General features: G+C 42.7%; 1 protein-coding gene across 5 annotated transcripts in view; it reads left to right on the forward strand.

Moving 5' to 3' along the window:
• The window catches only part of PID1 (phosphotyrosine interaction domain containing 1), a 251,928-nt gene that overhangs the window by 25,075 nt on the left and 205,271 nt on the right, over window positions 1–21,582 (forward strand). Inside the window, exon 1 of one of the 5 annotated variants that reach the window (XM_029933660.1) lies at window positions 4,939–4,957. The exons of the other annotated variants lie outside the window; for them this stretch is intronic. The gene's annotated coding sequence lies outside the window, so the exon portion shown is untranslated. Of the gene's footprint in view, window positions 1–4,938; window positions 4,958–21,582 lie in introns of those variants that run through there. 5 annotated transcript variants of the gene reach the window in all.

A 21,582-nucleotide genomic window follows, 5' to 3' on the forward strand; every position in this document is an offset into this window, starting at 1 on the left:
GGAAGAGAGCACAAGCAGGGGGAACAGACAGAGAGGGAGACACAGAGTCTGAAACAGGCTCCAGGCTCAGAGCCCAACATGGGGCTCGAACCCACAGACCATGAGATGATGATCTGAGCTGAAGTCAGACGCCCAACTGACTGAACCACCCAGGCGCCCCTTAGAAGCTTTACTTTCAACAAGTGCCATGGAGCTTTTATTTTTGGGTGAAGAGCCAAACTAAATTATAAGGTGGGTCCAAAGAAGTTGGAAGGTGCTCAGGAAGGTTTCAGTCAGTTAAATATGAAGTAGATATTTGTTATCACAGAGGAAACTTCCATCTTACCATCCTGGAGGGCAAAGGAGTAGAGCCTTTGTAATCCGTGCCCTTTATTAGGATCACGAAAGCTTCCCCTTAAGTCCTACCCAGGGAGATGCGAAGATTTCAGGGATGAGGACTATGTGTGGCCATGTATTGGTTGGGAGAATAACTGTTGTAATTGGGAGAGGTTTTGCCCCAAATTGTGTCAGAGTTCTGTTATGAAGGTCAAAGGGAAAAATGGCAGCACCACACCGTCTCTGCCACAGGTGCTGAATTGGAAATAATGGCAGATGTGGGCACTACAGAACTCCTAGATTTTGTGTTCCTTTATTTGCCACAGAACACGTCATGCTCTCCCCCCCCCCCCCCAGCATGCTCTGTTGCTGTCAAGTTGAAATTGACACAGTCCTCTGACGCGAGCAATCAGTCAATGCTGGTCTGATGTGGTCTCAAATGGTTTTCCAGCCCATCTTTCAATAAAAGCATGTTGTGCAATGGCATGTGTTGAAAATTGCCAGGATTACTGAGAAACGGAGACTTTGTGATTAAAATGAAAATCTCATCTAAGTGTTCAGAAGTGTAGAATTTTTATGTTTGTTTGGACAGATGCTATTTGGCTAATTTCTTATTTGGGAAAATGTTATTTAGCTTATACTTCTTGTTCCTTCTTCTCCCCTTTTCTGCAGTCTTTTGCACATTGGATGTGAGAAGATTGTATGGAACGAGGCCAAATTAACTAAAATGTTGGTGATTAGGCAGATTTCCTTTCCTTCCTTCTGTGGCCAGTGTTTGTAAAGATCTGTCCTTATCAGATGCTAAGGAGTTACTTTGATGCTTGAGTTCAAAGTCATATACTGTCTTCATCTCTCTACATCTTTCAATGCGTCCTGGACCATTTCCCACATTCTGTGTGTTTTTATGTTCAATGCCTTTGCTAATGTTTCCTTGGTTTGAAATATCCTTCATCACTTGTAGGCTCTGCCGAGGGGATCATACTCCTCCTGTAGCGGATGAAATTGCCCTTCTTCTGCCTTTCCTGACCTCTGAGTGCAGTGAATCATACCTTTCTTCTAAGTGTCCATGGTTTGTTCTTATGATGCAGTCTTATCGCTTGGCTCATTCTAGTTTTTCTTTTTATTAGAGTTAGTTGTGGACTTCTGTCTCCTAGAAGCCTCTAAGCCCTAGGGGCTGGGGACTGGGTCATTATTCTTTGTATGTCCATTGCACCTGCATAGTACTCGGAATATAAAGATGGGAACACAGAGCGCTGGGCAACTCAGTCATTAACCATCTGACTTCGACTCAGGTCATGATCTAACAGGTTTGTGAGTTCAAGTTCCACATTGTGTGAGCTCACGCACCGATTCAGTTGAATGCTGCTTCTCTCTCTCTCTCTCTCTCTCTCTCTCTCTCCCACCCTGCTGCCTGCCCCAGATTTTCTCTCTCTCTTTGACCCTCACTCACTTGCACCCTCTCTCTTTAAAAAAAAATAGGAACACAATGCAAGCCTAATAAATATCTTTATTTCTGTAGTGCTTCAGTGAACTAATGATATTTTATAATTTATTTGCCATTTCTTAATTTCTTTGAAAGGAAAAGTGCGAGGTAGTATGGCATACATGCCACCATAAATGAGTGAGGATGTGGAGAGTGGAGTTTGACTTTTATATTCAGAGGGAGGGGAGGAGGGAGAGAGACTTGTATTTATCTTGAGAGGCAGCCACTAATGGGGAAGGACACATTTCCATGTATCTATATGAAGTTATTTTGACTGTATCCTGGATCTCCTTGACATTTAAGTCAAAATATATAGTGTATTTATCTTGTAGCTAAGTTATTGCCTTATAACTTAGTACTTATAACCTTATACTTATAGTATAAGTATATACTATGTTATATTTAATTTCAGTAATGTAAGAGATGTCAACACTCAGCTATTCATATAATAACAATAATTAACATAAAATGTAGAACCTGTTTTGTTTGGAGTTATATATGTTTCTTGGTAATGGTTGAGTTTTAGGTGGGAGAAAATGTTATGTTGCTTTTCCTTATGATAAAATGGTCCCTGGTTGAGCATCTTCAAGAAGCCTGGAGGCCTCCAGGATTGCTAAACACATTATTTGTTGTGGTATAAAGCAAGGAAATTCTCAAAGAAAAGGGGGATTACATCTAAAGAAAACTAAAGCTAGCTTGGTTTCCATTGGTCAAATATGGTACACACTGACCCTTAAGATAAACAACTCTGTTGTGGATTACAGTCCATTGAATAAAAAATAAGAGTCTTATGAGGCTGTACTGACACAGACATATAAATCAGAGAGGGAAGAAAGCTCTTCCTTATTACACAATATCAACAATAAATAAGGCAAGAATGACGAATTAGAAAATCACCATTTTGCAACCATCAAATAATCGGGCCAGGCGAGAATCATCCATGCACACTAAAACCAGTAGATGGATGTTTGGTTTTAAACGGGATAGTCACATAATCCTGAAGTAGGTCTCCACAAATTATCAGTTGAACAAGGAAAGATTGTAACTTTTCAGTGAAGAAATCCAGCGGGCATCACCTTCAGCAAATAATGAGAGTTAGCATTGCCTGAAATTAGGGCAAACCCAGAGTTAGCATCATCCAGGATTAGGGCAAACCCTTGTCAGGTGCCTCCTGATAAGGTGCACTGGGAAGTATCACTTGTGTCGCACCCCTGTTTTGGGAGCATGTGTTCTACGAAAGAACCGGCTGGTGCTCTTAAAGAAATATCAATGCCAAGGAAGACGAAGAAAGACCAAGACACTGTTCCAGACAGGAGAACCAAGTGCAGTGCATGATCTTGAATTGAATCTTGGATCAGGAAGGCAATTGCTATAAAGTGCTTCATTGACATGGTTGGTGACATACTTTTACTACAGTTATGCAAGAGAGAGTATTCTTGTTTTTGAAAAATATGTAACTGAGCATTTTAGGTGTGAAGAGGGACTGGCATCTGGAGTCTGTCTCTTAGTCTGAAATACGTGAGGGGAGGAAGAAGGAGAAAGGGAAGGGAGAGATGGGGAGAGTGAGAGGGAGAAGAGGGTGAAGTCAGGATGAAGGAAGAGAAAGAAGGGGAGTGTGGGAGTGAGAAGAAGGGAGGCGGGAGGGAGGAGGGGGAAAGAGAGAGAGACAGGAGCAGAGAGGAAGGGGAAAGGAGAAGGGAACGAGGTGGGCAGTGAATGAATGAGAGCAAGTATATATCGTAAAGAAAATGTGGTTCAGTTTGATGGTTGGTAGATCTGGTAAAGGGTATAACTATTCTTGTTACATTTTGGGAAATCTGAAATGATTTCAAAATAAAGCTCTAAAAAACCATATTACATATACAGGTTTGCAGATGTCATTTCTAAATTAAAAAAAATTTCAGTGTTTATTTTTGAGGGAGACACACAGAGCATGAGCAAGGGACAGGCAGAGAGAGAGGGAGACACAGAATCTGAAGCAGGCTCCAGGCTCTGAGCTGTCGGCACAGAGCCCGATGTGGAGCTGGAACTTGCCGACTGCCAGATCATGACCTGAGCTGAAGTTGGATGCTTAACGGACTCAGCCACCCAGGCGCCTCTGTAGATGTCATTTCTCACAGACTGGGGCAGGTGGTCACTGAACTGTCTGTAACACTAGGACAAGGGCATTATTCCCAGCATACACGGGGCAGAGCCCAGTGCCTGGCGGAAGTGGGCAGTTCATAAATACTTGCTTGACTTGCACAGATTGCAGGGCCTGAAGTCTCTTGAGCTGTGGAATGTGGCTCTTTGCACAATTGCAAATGCTGATGGTAAGTATGTAAGTTACGATTTTCAGGTTCCCTTGCAGCTGCTTATGGCCAGATAGCCAGTGGGAGGTAGGCAGGAGGCTTAAAGGGAGGTAGCTGCTCGCCCCTCCTTGCTGTTCTCTGGTGGGGACAGGGATGTAAAGGTGGAAGGTTGAGACCTCTCGGGGGAACCCTGTGCTAAGGATGGTGCACAGAAGGATAGGCGGCTGGGACCCCGATGTCGGGGAGCCGCCCTTCTGTCCCCCAGGTGCTCACCCCCGGCTTCATTTATGTGACAGAGAAATAAACATCTGGCTTCTTTAAACCACTGCTACTTTGCTTTCTTCTTCCGTTTGCAACTGGAGCGAATCTACAGGATACGCCGCACTTTCTAAAAAAATCATCACTCTTGAATTTCTTTTCCTCTGTGCAGCTTCGTATTCAGAATGTCACGTCTACACACGGACTGTAGAAATTCTCCGGCTTTTCCCCCATTCTGCTTGTTTTTGTTTCTGTTTTACCAGCTTGGAAGTTTTCCAATCGTGATGAGGATTCTGTTTCTGCCCTTGAGTTGGTGTGTTCGCCTCTGCAGTTTGGGTGACGTCGCATGCCGAGGGCACTCTCCTCTTCCCTCTGTCGTGGGGAACCTTGGGCGTCTTGCAAATTGCTAAACTGGTCAGAAAAGATGGTGAGAACGGGCTTCCCTTAGGAGATGGCTTGTTCTGACAGACCCAGCTGGAGATCGGATGTGCAGAAGCAAGCACTTGCGACCGTCAGATAAATAGGAGGTTTTATCCAGTCCCAGTTGCCCAAAACATATTGCTTCTGCGGAAGGATTTGGAGCAGGTTTTAAAAGTGCTCCTTCTGCCTGGTGAGTCTTGCTGCGCAGAGCTTTGTGCTTTCTGTAATCCGCTCTTGTTTTTACTTGTTCAGCGGATGGGTCTTCCTTTAGAACTATTTATTGCCACTAAGGTTTGCGGTGCATCGGGCCCCATGGATAATAAACGGGTGTGTGTGCCCACAGCACAACATGAATAGGGGCACTGACTTCCAGCCTGTTTACTGTGAGACGGGTATGTGTGCAGTAGAGCTTAACGCCTCAATTATGTGTGTGTGTTTCTATGCTGTGAACCTCAGGAACTTGGAAAAGGACCCTGTAGGGATATTACATGATGTTCAGTTGTTTCCTTGAGAGGACTTGTGTTTTGAATGTTACATGAATGAAGATTGTATTGGCTGACATAGCTCCTGTGGTCATGTTGTTTCGTGACCCAGAGCTTTTGTAGTTAGTTGGAAGCCGATTTGCTCCCGATGGGCTGCATTGACTCCCGGTGTTCTGGCCAAGGTGAACCTTCGAGATCATTGGTTAGCACTTGAATGTAAAGAGTTGTATTTGGAATTGCCATGGGTGAGCTCTTCCAGCTCTTTCAAGTCCCAACAAGCCTGGACAGGAATCAGTGATTGCTGTTTTATGTAAATTTTGGTTGTATTCCTATAGAAGAGAGGATGAATAACTTCTTTGTCCAGGGTCAGCGGGTGAAGTCCCTGTCACAGTTTGTCTGCAACATGAAGGAAATCAGCAACCAGGCACACTATGAATCAAAATATAGAAGGCTGCGTGAGAAGAATGACTTACGTATTCTCTGCTTACGGGGTGTCTGGTGGTGCAGTCAGTTGGGCGTCTGGCTCTTGGTTTCAGCTCAGGTCATGATCTCACAGTTTGTGAGTTCAAGCCCCAGGCCAGGCATTGTGCTGCAGCATGGCAGCTGCTTGGGATTCTCTCTCTCTCTTTCTCTCTGACCCTCCTTGTCTTTTCTCTGACCCTCCCTCTCTTTCTGTACCCCTCCCGTTTTCTTTCTCTATCAAAATAAATAAACAAACTTAAGAAAAATGCTCTGGGCACAAGTGAGCCTGGGGGCAAGTCTAGGAATAAAGGAGTTTTCACCCGAGTTTCCTATAGGTTGTCTCACCATGACGCTGGGCAAGTCACACAAACATCTAGCTTTTATTTATCTGTCAGCTAATTAAAGGAGTGGAATTGGGGGGCTCCTGGGTGGCTCATTCGGTTAAGGGTCCGACTTTAGCTCAGGTCATGGTCTCACAGTTCGTGGGTTCGAGCCCCGCATCAGGCTCTGTGCTGACAGCTAGCTCAGAGCCTGGAGCCTCCTTCCGATTCTGTGTCTCCCTTTCTCTCTGGCCCTCCCTCACTCATGCTCTGTTTCTCTGTCTCAATAATTAAAAAAAAAAAAAAGATAAGGGAGTAGAATGGCCCTCCTCCCAGACCTCCAGTGTTGATTCTCCTGGTAGGGAAGGAACACTGTAGTTTATGCTCCAGGTAGTTGCTAAGGATTTGTCCGAATGTTTGTATGATCTGCAAAAATATACTCTGATTTAAATGAATAGCATTTCCGGACCTTCAGGATTCTTACTGTTAGTGAAAAATTTTGAGAGGAAATTAGGCAAAACAAAATAAGCTGCCTTTCTTCCTTGTTCATGAGCGTAGATAGATTCCTGCGGCATTTACCAGGAGGCTGGGGGGTATCACGAGAAGCATCATTTTCATCGTGGCCTTGCCGGGGTAGAAAGGTGTAGGTTCAGGGGAGAAGCTTTCTAAAGTCGCAGGTTCCAAACTGAATTCCGAGGAGCAGCGGCGCCAGAGACTCAGGCATGCCGAAGTTTCAAACCACAGGTAGGCTTTCCAGAATGTTGTCCGGGGGAGATGCACATGCCGTGATGAGTTTGGACAGCTCTTTCCAGGATAAAGAAAAACATGGCTACTGGCAGAGATGAAATTTGTTACAGGACAGATCTGTATGTGGGCTTTTGATCTTAGACAGTTGAAAAACAAGGAACATTCCGTTCATGTTACCTGAGGCTTCTGGTCACAGAGTTTTCTTTGCTTTTTGTTTTCTAACTTAAATTTTAGTTAACATACTTAGTGATCACATTTAGTTAGTGAACACAACCAATACTGGTTTCAGGAGAAGAATTCAGTGATCCGTCACTTGCCTACAACACCCCGGGCTCATCACAACAAGTGCCCGTTTTCATATCCATCACCCAGATAGCCCATCCCCCCACTTCCTTCTTTCACCCCCAGTGTGCTCTCTATGGTTAAGAGTCTCCTGTGGTTTGTTTCCCTCTCTTCTCTTCCTCTCCCATTCTCATATTTTATCTGTTTTGTTTCCTAAATCCACGTAGGAGTGAAATCATTCAGTGTGTGTCTCTCTTTGATTGACTTATTTCTCTTAGCATAATACATTCTAGCTCTATCCAGGCTCATGGTGTTTTGAAGTCCCCCAGGATGGTTCCCCTCCTTCTGTGAGCACCAAAGTGACTGACCCAGCCCTGGAATCAAGTGTGTCGTCCGTAGGGCATCCCCTCAAAGCCACCAAGCCGATGTGGCAGATGACATACCTAACATTGCCAGAAACAAAGCACAGTTAGGAGAGAATTTGGTAGGAACCTCCTGATGGGAATTTAGAGAGCAAAGACTGAGAAGTGAGGCACTAAGAGAAAATTGAGAAGGAAAGAGGATGAAGTTTCACTCTGAAAAGAGTGGAGAATTACTTTTTCTGATTTGACAGTGTGCTGCGATTACAGGGAAGGAAAGAGATATTCTGCATTTGTAGTGAATGCATTATTTGGGCAATTAAGTACAGATCAAATAGGAGAGAAGATAATCGGTCTTCAGTCTTCTTAAGAGAGGCTGCATAATTTTGATTAAGTTAGAATGAATAAAAAGGAAAGGATTTTGAAGGATTGGATCTTTTTTTTTTTTTTTTCTTAAAGAGCTAGTCAGCAGAGTCAGAATTTTGGGAAAGAGGTTACAAATGTTGCTGAAAAAGTCACACTTGTTGCTGTAAGGGGATGCCTTGTAGGCAGACTTGATACCAGTGCTGGGTTTCACAGCTTGGTTACAGTTGTTTGGATGATGATAAGAATCAGGAATAGTTGGTACTGTATTGGAGGAAAAAAATGGTGCTTAAAAGGTTGATTGGGAAAAAAGAAGTGTGACTTCGAAAAGGCTACTGAGTATGAGGTTCTCTTGGAGAAACCCTCATTTCTCCACCTTAAACAAAAATCCCAAGACTCACTGATCCGGTGGTTACATGAAGTTGTACTAATTTTCTGTTGAGAACTAGAAAGTAACATATTTTGTTTACACGATGCTGGTTCTTGCTTTATTCTTATGTTTGTATTAGAAATGAGTAATTTAGTCCCAGAGAAAATACACGTGGGGCTTTCTGCCAAGACCCAATGCCAAATGTGAGCTTTGTGATTAAAGTATCCAATATTAATCTTTGCTTGACAAAACCAAATTAATATTTTTGTTTTTATGTTATAGGATATGAAAAGAAAGCATTGTAACTCAAATGCAGGATCTAGGAAACGTTGGGCATTAAATTGGGCTTTGACCAGCGTAGATGTGACCTTGATCTTATTTAAAGAAAAGGTTTTCATTTTTCTTGGGATTGGAGGAGTGCAGATCAAGGTGATTGTAATTACGATTAATATTGAGTCTCCTTGTTTGGTTGTTGTCCTCGAGGGGTGGGTTTGTAGTGTTTTGTTCCATTCTTGTTTTCATTTCTAGGCTTTGATATCCAAAAGCTGCATATGTAGAGTGTTAGCCACAGGAGTGTAAAGGTGATATTCATTTATTAATTCAGTAAATGTTTATTGAACACCTTTTGTCAGCCAGATACTGTGCTGGGCATTGTCTTTGTCTTCTGGGAGCGCATAGTCTTTGGAATGTAATAGCCATCGAAGGGTGTAATGACAGTGTAGTGGAATGGTACTGTAATCCAGCAGAGGGGAGCAGTTGTGAACCCTGTCCTGGATGGGAGCCCTTCACACAGGAGGGGACATAAGCTATTTAAGGATGGATAGCCATTGGCTGCTGAGAACTAGGAAGGCATAGGTAAAAGCATGTGGAGAGCTGGAAACTCAGGCATGTCCAGACAAGAGTGAGCACATCATGTGAGACTAGAGTTTTGGGAACAGACTGGGATGAAGGGATGCAAAAGCTAAAATGTAACTGAGGCTTGATTGGGAGGAGGGGTCTCATATGGGCTGTTTGTGAGCATGGCCTCCATCTTGGAGGCATTGGGAGCCCCTGGCAACTTACAGGAGACAAAGGACTCAGATATATTGGTTTTAGGAATATTATTCTGGCAGTGACATAGAAGAGGAATTAAGGCAGAGAAATGAGGGAGCTGTTGGAAATGGTACAGACAAAAGGGGATGGAGATAGAATTTAAGTCAGTGACCACTGGGGGTAAGGAGGTGGCAGGGGTGTGAGTGACAGCTGAGCAGTAGAATGAACTGACAGCAGGTTAGGGAGGAGAGAGCATGTGAAGGGTGAGATTGAGGGACCTAGTCCGGCCAGCTGAATGGAACGTTATGCTGCATGTGGAGCCTGCTGGGATTTGTAACAGAATGGGCGTATTTCAGGCTACAGTGGGATAGACTGGGGGCAGAATCACGAGTCGTCCTTTCAGACCTGTAACTAACTATATTAGCTTGTGGGCTTGCAGTTGTAGTTGTTATGTGGAGTACGTGAGTCACAGCAAGTGGTATGAGTTTTGATTTTAGCTGGCCTCTAATTAGGCAGAACAGGAAAACTATATTTTTGTTGTTGGATTACATTTTTTTCCACCTCCTGATCTAAAGGCAGGCATGTCTGCTTTTTAAAATAACTATTTACTGAACGATAACACTTACCTGCTATTGTGCTTCTGAGGTGCCTGTTGCTACAGATATTTTACACACAAGGAAACAGATGCTTATAGAGGTTAAGAGTTTGCAAAAAGTGGTAAGGATCGAATCACTCAGGTCTGTATGATATGCAAGCGTATTCTCATAATTGACTCTTGAGAAATGATAACCATTAGGGAGAAAGTACTGAAAAAATAGGAAAAGATTCTATTTTAGATGCAGCAGATAAATTACAAGATATTCTGGTTTTTATTTGCACGTTTAGGCCGGTTATTAAAACATTAGTACCCATTTATATGGGCATGCTGTGAATTTTGTACTACTTATAAGCTCATGAACTCTTCAGAACACATATAGTTTGAGTGTCTTTCAGAATTATAATGGAGAACTGGGCACCTTAAAAACCTGTGTTCACATAAAGAATGGGTTTCCTCCTGTTTTATTTGTGCAAAACTCAGATTTTCTTTTTTTTAATGCTTTATTTATTTTTGAGAGAGAGAGACAGTGCAAGTGGGGGAGGGTCAGAGAGAGAGGGAGACACAGAATCCGAAGACAGGCTCCAGGATCTGAACTACCTATCAGTACAGCGCCTGACGTGGGGCTTGAACCCATGAACTGTGAGATCATGACCTGAGCTGAAGTCAGATGCTTAAGCAACTGAACCACCAGGTGCCCCGAAACTCAGATTTTCTGTGGCTAGCTAAATAGTATTTTGTAGGCTTTATTTCTGTATAAAATAAAATTTTTCCTTGACTAAGGGAAGATCTGAACTAGACCCATCCTTCTAAAGAGTGAAAACCAAGCCTTCACATTCTCAAGGTGATTACCCAGTAACTTAACAGCTTTTTAAAATTGTATGTTTAATTTTTTAAAATGTTTATATTTGAGAGAGTGAGAGAGAGAGAGAGAGAGACAGAGTACAAACAGAGGAGGGGCAGAGAGAGAGGGAGACATAGAATTGGAAGCAGCTCCAGGCTCTGAGCCATCAGCACAGAGCCTGATGCAGGGCTCGAACCCACAGACTGAGATCATGACCTTAGCTGAAGTCAGATGCTTAACCAACTGAGCCACTCAGGTGCCCCCTTGACAGATTTTTAAAGCAAAAGAACATTTCTGTTACCATAGAACAACAGCAGAATCCAGAGTCCTAAAATATGTCATCTACCATGTTCAGTGTAAAAGAAAAAAAAGGTGGCAGGAAAATGTAATATATAGCCAAGAGAAGTAGGAATCTATAAAAACAGACACCATGGAGACACAAAAGTTGGAATAGTAAGAAAAGACTTGAAAAAATTTTTTAATGTTTTATTTATTTTGGAGAGAGAGACAGAATGATCAGGGGGGAGTCAGAGAGAGAGGGAAACACAGAATCTGAAGACAGGCTCCAGGCTCTGAGCTGTCAGCACAGAGCCTGACACAGGGCTTGAACCCATGAACTGTGAGATCATGACCTGAGCTGAAGCTGGAAGTCGGATGCTTAACCAACTGAGCCACCCAGGCACCCCAAGAAAAGACTTTATAGCAGGTACTCCAAATATGTTTAAAGAGTTAAAGGTTTTGTTTTAAGGAACGAACAATAGAGAATCTTCATAGAAAAATGGAAACCATACAAAAGAACCAAATGGAAACTCTTGAACTGCAAATTGAAAGATCTAAAATGTCAAATTTTGCTAAATGGACTTAACAACAGATTGAAGAAGGAAGAAGAAAGGGTCAGTGAACTTGAAAACAGATCAGTAGATATCAATTCATTTGAAGAACACAGAAGAATAAAAGACTAAGAATGCTTAACTGAACCTTAGCAATTTGTGGGGCACATCAAGCAGTACAGGGTACATGTGTAATGGCAGTCCTGAGAAAAGAAGAAAGAGACAGGGGCAGAAAAAATTTCAGTAAATCATGTTTAAAACTTTTCCCAATTGAGTGAAAAATATCATTTTACAGTTCCAAGAAACTTAGTGAATCCCAGGTAGGAGAAACCCAAAGAAAACTACATGTAAGCAAATGGTAGTTAAAATGCTAAAATAATGAGCATGATCACAAAAACATCTAGAGACAAACAATCATTACATACAAAGGAACTGTGAGGTGAAAGATCACTGACTTCTCATCGGAAATATGGAGAGAAGGGGTGCCTGGGTGGCTCAGGTGGTTAAGCATCTGACTTTGGCTCAGGTCATGATTTCATGGTTTGTGAGTCTGAGCCCCACATGGGGCTCTCTGTTGTCAGCACAGAGCCTGCTTCGAATCTTCCGTCCCTCCCCCCACTCCCATTGGTTCTTTCTTTCTCTCTTTCTCTCAAAAAAAAAATGGAGAGAAGGAAATAATGGCAATGACTTTTTTTTTAGGTTTACTTAATTACTGGAGGGGGAGGGACAGAGAGAACCCCAAGCAGGCTCTGCACTATCAGCATAGAGCTTAATGCAGGGCTCATTCCGAAGAACCATGAAATCATGACCTGATCTGAAATCAAAAGTCAATCAGTTGACTGAGCCACTTACATGCCTTTCCAATGATTTCTTTTATGTTTTTTTTTTTAATTTATTTTTGAGGGACAGAGAGACAGCATAAGCAGGGAAGGGTCAGAGAGAGAGGGAGGTACAGAATCTGAAGCAGGCTCCAGGCTCTGAGCTAGCTGTCAGCACAGAGCCCAACGCGGGGCTCAAACCCATGAACCGTGAGATCATGACCTGAGCCAAAGTCAGACCTTCAGTCGACTGAGCCTCTCAGGTGCCCCTCGAATGACTTCTTTTAAGTTATGAAAGAAAAGAGTAATATGTTACCAGAACGTTGTTTCTGGGGGAGAGGTACCATGAACATGAAAATGGGATTTTCTGTTACCTGTAGTTTGTGAACCTCTGAATTGAACAAAGTGAAACAGGTCTGTACTTCACAACTTCTTAGTAAATTGACAAGCTCTATGAGAAAGATATCACAGTCACCGGTTTCCATGCTTTTTTTTTCTTTTTAATACCATAAGTCATTTCTTCACAGGGTGTCTCTGGGGATTAGCTTTATTTGTAAAACACTCCTGGAAATACTAAACTTCAGGAATAGATTTTGATGTTACTTACTGTTCATTTGTATGCTCAGGATGTCTCCAGGATGAAGTGATCTGGGGAAATTGGCATGTGTATCTGGATCTGTAATAATGAAAATGTGAAATTTCACCTACCTTGCATTTTCTTCCTTATCACATATTTTTAGGTTGAATGGTTTTGGGTCATTGCTGGGTGGAATACCTTCCAGCAGGGCTGAATTCTTCAATGTTGCCTCTTTAGATCATTTAAGTCTAGGTGAAAATAGGAGTAGAAGAGTGCTAGGAACATAGGTTGAGTTAGATCACAACACAATTATTACTTTTTGTGTTTTCTGTCTTATGACTGCTTACCTGTGCTCTTGTGTGTAGTTTAAATTTAAAAAATTCTTTAAATTTATTTTTGAGAGGGGGGAGAGAGGGAGAGGGAGAGAGGGAGACACAGAAGCAGGCTCCAGGCTCTGAGCTTTCAGCACAGAGCCTGACGTGGGGCTTGAACTCACAAACCTTGAGATCATGACCCGAGCCAAAGTTGGACGCCCAACCAACTGAGCCACCCAGTAACCCCCCTTATGTTGTGGTTTAAACATGAAGTATTGTAAATGAATGCTACAAAAAGCACATGTTGTTTAAAGTAGTCCAGAACTAAACTATAAATGACTTAAGCCATCTAGTTCAAATGAAGTTTCCACTTCTCGAAATTATTCTTTGAAAGATTAAGCAACTTAAATTTCATTGCAACTGATCAATGTGACTTCTCTGAGTATATTTGCAAACAGAGCTTATGAGATAATCATTCGCAAGGCTTGTTTTGAATTTGTTCCTTGTCCTCTTCCTCTCCTGTTTCTCAGTTGGGTTCTAGGAGTCCAACAGAACCCCTTCTGTGGCTGACTTTGAACCCTCCGTGTGGCCGACATTAAAGCTGCCATGGTACTCTCATTGGTTGACAGATGGGATTATGCTTGTCTTCTTGTTGTAGCTGTTAAGGGTATGGTGCAAATTAGTCCCCCTTTTTCTCTCGTTTCCTCCAGCAATTTATGAGTCTCCCTCTCTTTTCCCTCTAAATCAAAGAGTCCTAACTAAAGAATAAACTTCTAGAGCAGTGGTTCTCTAGTTGGTGATCCCCAGGTCTTCAGCGCCAATCACTTCTTAGAAACTTGGTAGAAGGGCAAGGTATTGACCCCTCCCACTGATGTGCTGAATCTGAAACCCTGGAAGTGGGGCCCAGCAATCCATGCTTTCATAAGCAATCCATGCTTTATCAGATTCCGTTCCTGAGGTTCAGGATTTCCAGAAGTGATTCTGAGTCTTAAGTTTGAGAACCACTGCTCTACAGTAAGGGAACATTTGTGAATAGTTTTTCTGTCCTGCTGGTTATTCAACAGCGAAAATAAAGTAGTACCTAAGAGTTCTTGGTGACGGCAGCGACTGGGTGTGGTGTGGGATGAATTCCTTTCAAATCAAATGAAATATTTTAAATAATAATAACAATAATTAGTAGGAATAATAAAGCAAACATAGAAACTAATATTTACAGAACATTTTTCTGTGGGCCAAGCCCTTTGGATGCCCTGTCTCCACTAATTATTATAATCTTCCTGAGGTCAGTACTGAGGTGATAGCTGTTTTACAGCGAAGAAACAGGTTTAGGGAAGAAGTTGGCCAAGGCCAAGATGTTCAGTAGGAGAGCCAGGATTATGATGCCAGTCAGACTAGCACAAGTTCATGACCCACTGGTGATGCTGTCTGAGACTTTGGGCAATGCCTCTCTTCTCCTGTCCCTGCCAGGCTATAGACCTGTGCATACATGCAGGAAGTGGAGCCGGCATTCACGCCGTCCCAGAAAAGCTCCTGTGTTACTCATCTGTGATGTGCCTCCTCTCCCAAATTCATATCCAGAACCACTTGGATCAAGTAGAGAGAATGTGGCAAACAGAATTTTATAGCCTGTTTTCTTTCAAAAGTTATCTCATTCTGGAAGTAACCAATTCACTGACCTTTTATCTTTGGGCTCTAGTTTGTGGTTTTTGAAGCTTTCCAAGATCAACCGAGCAATGATGTGGTTTGGCATTTTAAACAGTCAATACGATATCAAGCTGGATGATTTTGAAAGCAATTAATGCTTGAATGAAGTCCTTATCCTACTGAGTCATGTTTCCCCTGTAAAATAAAAATCTTTATTGGATGATTAGAGGCAGCCTTTCAGATTCCATTCCTGGTAATTGAGGGATTTATTTTACCTCCAAGATAGTTTTGTATTCTTGACCAACAAGGAAATGGAATGTTTTAAAGAGTAAGACAAACCACATTAAACAAAGAGAAAGGGGCTCTCCAGATTAAAATTTAATATCATCATTTTTAACATGAAAGCAAAAACTTAAATAGGCCTTCAAAGTTACTAATTAATTTTATGCCACCTCCACCCCTCCACCATGTAGTTTCTGTTTAGTAGAGGAGTCTTAAAGAGGGCATTAATTAAAATTGGAATGATTAATTTTATTATGTGTAAGTCAGAATAAATTAATTCCAATGTCAGTATAAATTAACTCCAGTGTCAGTAATTCCGTAAACCTCCTTCCCATGGTTTGCTTCAATAATTGAGAGTTTATCAGATGTTCCTAAGAATTCATAAAAGCCTTTGTGTGTGTTTTGGGGATGGGGCAGGGAGGAGGGCATATAAATGTAGATTCTCAAGAAATGTCACGTATGCTCCAAATTCTTATTTATGTTAGCGTAGCCTATAATTTTAAGCAAAACACCTATTGAGAATGATAAACGTTTCTCCTTTCTCTCCCTCTGCACTGATGTGCATTTCTCTTTCATTCTCCTACCATGTACAGGTAGAAACAAATGAACAACTTTGCACTTGCCTGAAATTCCAAGATGTACTTTTTTTCCTATTGCACAAAGTGGGTCCTCGCCAATCATTCTGCATGTCCAATCAAAACTATGTGCTATCTGGAGAATAATGTTTGTTAGCGCAGTCTGGTATGGCAGTATTTTTAGGGGACACTCTTAAATGGAAATGTTCATATCACTTGTTTAATTTTTTTTCCTTTTCACCCAAGATCAGAACTGTCATCTTCTTTTTATCTGTTGACTACTCGTTCCGCAAAACTGACAAATGTTGGTGAAGACATATTTTCTCCTAAATCTTTTAACGTTTTTATGGAATGAGTAAAAGTTTGGAACTGGCTTCTATTATTGTTCTCTGGGTGTAAAGGGATTCCTTAGGTCCCACACTGGGTAACTTTCTTATACATGACCTGCTGCCAAGTTCTTCTATTTGTTTTGAGACCTTACTATTAGGGGGAGGTTTTAAAGTATTTCAAAAACAGGTAGATCATGATCTGCATCAGGGATCAGCAATTTGTATGTGTGTTTGCCAAGGGCAGGGCAGTAATTTAGGCTTTGTAGAACATACTCCACTGTAACTCTTCTGATGTAGTGTGAAAACGGCCATAGATGATACATAAACAAATGGGTGTGGTTGGGTTCCAATAAAACTTTATATATAACAACAAATGGCAGATTGATTTGTTTTGGGCTGCTGATTTCTCAGTCTTCTGGAGCTGTTCTTCCTGCATTTCAGCTTTCTGGCCTAGTCCTTCTACCAGAAGAGGGACATGTGCTTTCCTTCTTCCCTGTCTTTGCTCAAGATGCCCCCCCACCCCAAATGTGTTTAGGGTGAATGCTTCTCCTTGGATTTTCCTAGGACGTGAAAGCAATTTGGCTATAGCCTCCACTCCCCACCGATAAGCAAGGTTTCTACATTTGGTCTGGCCATCTGCATTGAGCTTCTTCCTCCATTACCTTTTGGGAGGGTCTTTCCTGAAGTTGCACTGCCAGTAGTCAAAGGTGACCATTTCAGGTCAAGGAGGCTGTTCCTTTATAAGGGGAGAGGCAGTGACACAGCAGGGCTTGGGAGAGAGCCATCTCTGTGAGGCTCCTGCTGACCATTCCATCTGGAAATGGCGTCTCTTTGCCCCCCTGCATCCCCTAGACGTTCATGAGATGTCTCCTGCTGCTTCTCCCTCTTCTTCCTTTTGTTACTTGCTTTTCTTTGGGGTGAGTTTATGTTAGGGAGACCCGTGTTCCTAAAAGAGGGCCTCATTCTTAGACGTGTACACCTGGATTGACCCCTTCGATCACTATCTACAAGTACGTGGTTTTCTCAAAAGCTGACACACTACTAACTTGTTCATAGACTAAGTCATTTGTAGCTTTGTTGAGGTCGCTGTGGGGTGTTGGCTCTCAGCAGTGTTCATGGAGTCTTGTTCCAACATGATATTCAGATCTTTTCCTCCAAATGCAGTCTTTGGTTTTCTACTCCACTGAAGAGAAAACTCTGCCACAAACCCCTTCTTATGTGCAACCAACCATGAGACCCTTGTTCTCCTGCTGTCCAGATGCCTGGAAGCGATCACGGTGACGCTCTTTTCCTAGACACCTTTCTCATCTGGGCTTCTTCACCTCAAACTGCAATGGCTGTTAGCCAGTTTCCTTGAATGATTTTAATCTCTCATCCCTTCAGCCCGTCCTTTTGAAGAACCTCATAGGATTACAGCATCACCTTATCCCCTTGCTCAAGAACAATGACAACACTGGTCAGTTATTGCAACAGTGGAGGAAAATGACAAGGCCAATGTTCCCGTGTCTATTTCACGGATTCTTGCCAACATTAAAAAAAAAAAAGAGGTGTTTAAAAGTCAGGAAAAATCAGTAAAAATAAATCTTAAATTTCAAATGGAAAAAAAATTATAAATATCAGAAAATGTCCATCTAGCTGCCATTGGTTCCATCACAATCTTTCCTCCTGCCATATCTTTCTGGAAGCTTCTGCCTTCTGAGGGATGGGTCAGCTGGCTGCCTGCAGTTTTGCTGCCCTGAGGGTAACTTTCAGAACCACAGCCTCTGGGCATTTCCTTTGCTCTTCCTGCTGCTTCCAGTAAGGTAGCGCTGTCTTTGATTTATTTCTCCTCCTGTATTCAGTCGTTTCCTCCAGTGGAGACACTCACTGCCTGCAAAGGCTCCTCTTGCCACTGGCATCAGCCTACTGATGATGAAGAGTTGAGGTGTAGACCGCACCTGTAGGAGCAGAGAGTGCTTAGGGGGAGGGAGGAGGAAAGTAGGATGTGGAGAGGAGAGGTAGGAAGCTGTTGGTCAGAGTACAAAATGACAGCATCATAATTGGCATTTCAGTACTTAGAAGAAAGTGTGGTGTGCTGGGCGCCCAAGATGCCAAAAGCTGGACTTGCCATCTCTTATGTAAAAATAACAGTTAATATTTATTAAAGGTTGTTATGTGTCAGACACTGTGCTAGGCACTTGATCTACCCAATGTGTTGTCATAATAATGGCTTTTGAAAGTAACTCCTTGTTTGACAATAATGTGGGTGTCTGAAATTTCCAGGCTTGCTCACCTGATCATGTTAGTTTGCAATTCAGTAAGAGGTGAGCACTCATCTCCGATAGACTGAATGCCCCGCAGAAGTGTCCACATCATGATAACCCCAAACTTGAACATGTTGGTAGTTTCCTCAGTGCTGTAATAGAATAGCTCATGTTTAGTGACTTGAAGCAACAGAGTTATTATCTTCTTGTTCTGGAGATCAGAAGTCCAAAATGGGTCACCCTAGGCTCAAATTAAAGTGTTTCTAGGGATGACCTTCTTCCCAGGCTCAAGGGAGCTTGTTTCCTTGATTTTCCAGCTTCTAGAGATTTCCCGCATCCTTTGGCTCATGGCTTCTTTCTACCTTCAAAGCTCATCAGGTCTTTTTTTTTTTTTCCTCACACAACATCACTTATGCTGACTCTTCTTCCTCTTTCCCTCACATGTAAAAGACCCTTGTGGGGGGCGCCTGGGTGGCTTGGTTGGCTGCGCATCCAACTTTGGCTCAAGTCATGATATTGCAGTTCATGGGTCCGAGGCCCACGTCAGCTGTGCTGACAGCTCAGAGCCTGGAGTCTGCTTCAGATTCTGTCTTCCCTCTCTCTGTGCCCCTCCCCCACTGCTTCACACACACACACACACACACACACACACACACACACACACACTCTCTCTCTCTCTCTCTCTCTCTCAAAAATAAACATTAAAAGAATTAAAGACCCTTACAATTACATTGAGCACACCCGGATAATGTAGGATAATTTCTCTAGTAGCAACCGGAACTCCTCCTTGAATTATGGTATAACATAGCCACAGCTTCTGGGGGTTAGTGTGTGGACGTCTTTTGAGTTGTTGATTATTTTGCCTGCTGTATTACATTGCATAGCAAAAGAAATTTTGCAGATATAATTAAGATTACGAACCTTGAAATAGGTGGATTTTCCCGGATCATCTGCACAGGCCAACTGAACCAAAGGAGCCCTTAAAAGCAGAGGATTTTCTCTGGCTGGAGTCAGAGAGATGTGGTAGAAGGGAAGATGTTAAATGACAAACGTGGTTTCAGATTCCCCTCGTGCAGTGCTGCTGGGTGAATCTTTTACTTTTTCTTCCATCTCTGTTTTGCCCAAAGGCTATAGTGGGTCTCCTTTGTCCCTCTTACAAGTCCAAAGTCCAGCTTCCAAATCTAGCAGTTAGAGTTCATCTTTCCAACTTTGGATCCTATATCTGACGTCTAGTCAGTCTCCCTGCTGTTTTTCTTTCTGGGTTCTCTACCCCCACCCCCTGCCCCGGATTTTACACTTTTGCTGTGTTCTCTGCTTTAATTACTTGTATTTCCTCAATGTCTCAAAGTTTTCCTCATTTTTCAAAATTAAATTCAAGTCACATCTTTCTCCATGAGCCTATTTCTCCCTATAGTGTTTATAATCTTCGACATGTCGTGTTCAACTTATTTACCAGGCACCATACATTATTTTCTGGATGTTTCTCACATAAGACCTAGCCCTCCAAGGTATATTCTTCTTGATAAAAAAGACATTTTTCTGGATCTCCCAACATAATGTGCCATAGTTAATACTCAATAAATGTTTGCTGAATGACTGACTAAAAGCAATTCTATAAAAATAAATGAGGCGTATGTTTGGTAGTAGAGGTTTCTTCATTATATAGTTATCATCAAAAATCTAGCATATTGGGTACTTTTGGTCACCAGGACTTTAAGACTTTCCAGTTTTTAAAAAAAAGTTTGTTTATTTTGAGAGAGAGAGAGAGAGAGAGAGAGTGCACACTCATGTGAGAGTTGGAGGGGGGCAGAGAGAGAGGGGGAGAGAATCTCAAGCAGGATTTTCACTGTCTGCATAGATTCCCGAAGTGGGGCTTGAACTCAGGAACCAAGAGATCATTACTTGAGCTGAAGTAAAGAGTTGGATGTTTAACCAACTGAGCCACCCAGGACCCCAAGGCCTTCCATTTCTGTTAATTCTTTTCCTTGTTCTCTCTGACACCTCCACACCTGCCCTGCTCATGCACATCTAGGATTAGTAAGTGTTCAGAAACCCTCATGACAGCCTGCCAACTGCCCTCACGCCCTCAGAACACCCCCGTCTTACAGAAGTTATTCTTCTTGCCCTCTTGCCCTCCCTGCACGTCTGAAGTCTGTCATTCCAGCCTGAGCAAGCAATCTGATTAGAATAATTTCCATTCTATAGTGGAAAACTGATAGGCGGTTTTGACCATCTTGGTTTTTTGTTTTGCAATGAAGATCTTAATTTAAAGATTTAACTGAAGGATGTGGCTTGTGAAGAAATCCGATGTCTTCTCTTCCAGCCCTTCCTGTCCCTATGAGATTCTTGGCATTTCCCGTCTGAACGCTTAGAGCTCTGCTCTGTTGATAAAGAGAATATGCATGTGTTTTCGGGGCCGTATGATGATATTGAAAACCAGGCCCAATAAACCTATCGTCAGTCTCAGTTCAGAATGCTTCTCTGCTGCTCTAGTTTGCATTTCACTTTCATGTACTTTTTCCAGCAGTTTTTGACTTAGACGTGGAAGTAGACGCATACACACACCTATGTATGAATCATATATGTGGACGTTTATATATGCAGGTGGAGTATAGATGGTGAGGTTGGAATGGGTGGGAGGGATCAGGAGACATGACCCCTGACTTCCAGCGCTGTGTCCACACTGAGGAAGTTAGAGGAGTTGTGGACAGAGGGTCATGGAGAAAGACATCCCAGGTCTGGAATGTTGAGACACGTGGGTGGCTTGCATCGTGCAACCACGCAGGCGAATGGGGGAGACCAGACCCGAGTTTGGAGGCTGGGACAGCGGCAAGCGTGCTGCTTTGGGTTTATTTCTGGCTCTATTCCTTGATCAACTGAGTGACCTTGGGCAGGTGCCTCACAGTGCCTGAGCACCATTGTCTTCATCTGTGAAACGGTGCTGGCCCTACTTGACTTGAAGGGTTAAAGAGAATACAGGTTGAATTCCTGGGACATGGTAGATGTTAAGTAATTGATAGGTCTTGTTTTGTCCCAAAGGCCGATGTGACATATTCATGTGATGCTATATCCCTGGGAGGAAGAGAGCATCCAAATGTGCAAATTCATAGCAGGCCAAGTGTGGGGCTTAGAGAATTTTCCAGAGACCAAAAGGGTGGCTTGAGTCTGAATTTATTGGGTTAGGGGCTGTGTGCTTCACTCTGAACCAAGTGCCCTGGTTTGGCCTCATTGGGTGCCAGTGGACTGAGAGTTTGCTGCAGTTTCCCCTGTCCCATGGCCCACTGTTAGAGAGTGGGTGATGTTCTACATTGTTCTTGGCACTTGGTAGTTGGGTTTCTGCTGGATGT

Source organism: Suricata suricatta, chromosome 3 (genome assembly GCF_006229205.1).
Source record: "Suricata suricatta isolate VVHF042 chromosome 3, meerkat_22Aug2017_6uvM2_HiC, whole genome shotgun sequence".
NCBI lineage: Eukaryota > Metazoa > Chordata > Mammalia > Carnivora > Herpestidae > Suricata > Suricata suricatta.